Here is a 3,880-nt window from a genome sequence, read left to right on the forward strand (position 1 = left end):
TGTCTGGGCTGAAATTAGATGCCCAATAGAACAAAAAGTGACAAACTAGTCCATATACTTAGCCTGCATAACAGGCGTATATTTAGGCAAGCGTGAAGCGCCAGGAAGGCGAGGAAACGCATCACACCGAGGTTAATAAAATACCTGTCATGCAGGATGATAGGGTCCGCCAAGACGATGAATTTGTTTCAATATTTGTCATGCCAAATGTTGAATTTGCTGAAAATTAAACCTGTCAAATCTTGAATTTTCAATATTTAAATGCGCCAAATATCAATATTTGGGAAGCCAAATCTTGGAATTTTTAAGATTTGGGAAACTCACTATGTATAAATCACTGACATAACTCACCACTTATAACTCTTCGTGTTGTCAAACTGCCAATTTTTGTCATCTTGAAAATTCAAGACTTGGATTTTCCAATATTTGGCCTGCCAAATCTTGAATTTTCAATATCTGAATGAAAATTCAATATTTGGCGAGCCAAATCTTGAATTTTAAGATTTGGCAACTCACCATGTATAACTCAGTTCGGCAGGTTGCCTTACGGCGCTGAAATAAGCTGGGTGAGATAAAAACTATACTGGAGACGGAAAACAAAAACCACTTGCACATTTGTTATGCTCAGTAGAATTTTCTGGAGGAATACAGAGCCAACTGATATTCCTTTCAGTGTTAAACATGTTTCTGTCTTCGCTTCAATCCTAGGAAATACTCTGATCCTAGTCGCTCTTTCCAAAGAGTCTTCATTTCATCCGTCGTCCAAATTCTTGCTTCGTAGCCTACTGCAACTGATCTCTGTGTTGGTATCATTAATCAACCTTTATATGTAATTCACCGGTGTTCTGTCGTGTTCGAGCGGTGGGATATTTGTCACTCGACTACTGTCGCATTAATAATGACAAGCAGAATGTTGCGTATGGTTTCTTTAATGACATTAGCTGCTATAAGTGTGGACAGACTTCTTGCCCTGTTGTTAGGGCTCAGATACAGACAAGTTGTAACTTTAAAGCGAACATGTGTAACTGTGTTTACGTTCTGGGTGAGCTCTTTTGTTGGCTCCATAATCTTACTTCGGAATGATTCATTATCATCACGGTATAGCCGTACTGTTGCACTGTTATGCGTAGTTGTTTCGATCTACTCTTACACGAGGATTTTCCTCTGGCTGCGTCATCATCAAACTCAAGTTCAAGACAATGTTACAGGACAACCGAACAAACAATTCCACTGAACATAGAGCGATACAGAAAAACAGCGTCCAGTGTACTGTGGCTGCAGTTGACATTAGTTGTTTGTTATTTGCCCTTTATTGTAGCGGCGCCTTTGGCATTTCAAGAAATTCTAAGAAGTCTGTTTTCAGGGTTTAATCTTTCACGGGAATTAACAGTAACTTTAGGTTATTTCAACTCATCACTAAATCCAATTCTTTACTGCTGGAAGATCAGAGAAGTGAGACAAGCAGTGAAGGAAATAGTTAGGCAGCTTTTTTGTTCATCAAGTTAGTAGTTATGAAGTGTGTTTGCTTTAACCTCGGTAGTTTAGCGGAATCTTAAGGGTTGTTTATCTCCACGGCAGACAGTTGCTTTGTTCATGAAGTTTGGAGTTACCAAGTATACCTTTTTCTGTAGTTCAGTTTCACCAAAAGCGGCATCGAACTGAGAATTGTACATTACTATTTTAATTCATCTAGGTAAAAGATGGCAGCAAAGTGCAATTCTTCGAAAACTGCGTTCTCGTAATGCAATTGATATTTTATAATAATAATTTACATTTAACTAGCGCAAACCTCTCTATGGATATGTTCAGTTGCACTTCACAATATTGTTAAAATAGAATTATGTTAAGAGCGAGAAACATCAAAGACAGCGATTACCTAGTCAATAAATTAGTTAAAAGACAAGACTTGAATGAAAATCTATTTAAAGGCTAAATTTAAAAAAATGAGTGAGTTTTTAGATTGTTTAGATGTTGCGAATTGTTGAGGGTAATGCATTCCAAAGATAAGGTGCCGCTGACTGGAATGCACGATCACCAAGGGTTGGACGACTCTTAGCGCTAGATAACTCAAGTAATAAAGACTCATTTGACCTAAGAGAGTACCCGGATTACTTTTTGATGCTAATTAATTCAATCAAATAATTAGGAGCTAGACCATATAGAGCGTTTTCATTCACGTAACTACCGGCCATATTGGTTTACTGAAACAAAAGAAAGTATTTGCTTAAAAAATAGAGTTCAATTCCCAGAGGTTTAGTTTGGGACACCAACATGGCCGTCTTTGTTTTGGGACACCAACCGCCGTGGCCGCCGTGATGTCATGTGAAAACACTCTATAAACGCTTAAATGTCAAAAGGAGAATGTTAAACTTTATACGGCAACTAATCGGGAGCCAATGAAAGTGAGAAAGCAATGGTGTAACTGATGACAGAATCTTGGTGTTCCCGTGACCAACCGAGCTGCGGCATTTTGTATCCGTTGAAGTTTCATGATATGTGAATTCTGGAGGCCATATAGTAGGCTGTTACAGTAATCTACTCTACTGGTTATAAAGGCATGAACTAATGATTCAGTGACTGGACGACTGAAATATTTCCTAATTCTATGTATCTTAAAAAGATAATAGAAAGCGGATGAGCAAGTTCTGTTAATATGACTTAGATTACTCATTTTCGAGAGGTTTATGAAATAACGAGTGAAACAAACAAAAGCGTTATTTCTCAAAGACTAACTAGTAAAGAAGAATTTGGAAAAAGCATTCCATTTCGATTTTCTAGCGTCTCTTTTCAGTTCTTCTCACATGGTTTCGAAAGTTAAGTCAGTTGTCCAGCATAAACATCATAGCTATCGAAGTAGGACTGCGAGCAGTCAAGCTTAGGCAAGTAGCTAATATATATATTTAGCCAAGCCTAAAAGCGAAGCTCCACAATTCCTTTTTAATAGCATTGATATACATGCATGAACGTATTAACGTTACAAATTTTTCATCCTGTCTTGAGTTATATATATCTTCAGCGGAAAATGTTTTGAACCATAAGCTGTTCTTGTTGATCGAGCAAGATCACATTGCTGAATTTCGATGACGTTCGAGAGCATAAAACACTTCTGGATGAAAAATTACGCTCTCTCTCAAATATTTCTCCTGTGGAAACTATTAACGCATTTGTGTAAAGTTTGAAATACGTACAATAAAGAAAATTTGGCTACCACGTAATGCTTCCACGAATGCAATTTGGCCATTCGGATAAAAATAAAATTTTTGTTTCAAAATTTATTACTTTGTAAATATTACTCGTACAGAAATATTTATAGTCTCATAATAAACGTTACAAGAAAAGAAATAAAAGGAAAAATAATGTTTGGTTATCGTTTGAAATATTTGAACGTTTACTTTAAAATTAGGGCGTACTGTTTACAGATATGCGCTACGAATGAATTACAAAAGTCGAGAACAAAATGTTCAAAACAACTAATGACTCTAGGAATATTTCTCCTAAAGAAATAATTCTAGTCTCTAACTAAAATTTAAGAAAAGAATACAGGAAAAATAATGTTTGGTTATGGCCCGAAATATTTCAGTGAGCGCTTGAAATTAGAGCGTGGTACAAAACTTACGCGCTGTGAAATGCGAACGAATTACACAAGTCCAGCACAAAATGTTCAAAACAATTCATAACTCTGTGAATATGTCTCCTACAGAAATAATTCTAGTCTCTAAGTAAACGTCAACAAACAGAGAATACAAGAAAAATAATGTTTGGCTGTGGCCTGAAATATTTTAGTGAGCACTTTAATTTAAAATTAGAGCGTGTTTACAACACTTATGCGCTGCGAATGGCGAATGAATTAGAGAAGTCCAACACAAAATGTTCAAAACAA

Source organism: Pavona decussata, unplaced genomic scaffold (assembly GCF_977016875.1).
Source record: "Pavona decussata unplaced genomic scaffold, jaPavDecu1.1 SCAFFOLD_16, whole genome shotgun sequence".
NCBI classification, from domain to species: Eukaryota; Metazoa; Cnidaria; class Anthozoa; order Scleractinia; family Agariciidae; genus Pavona; species Pavona decussata.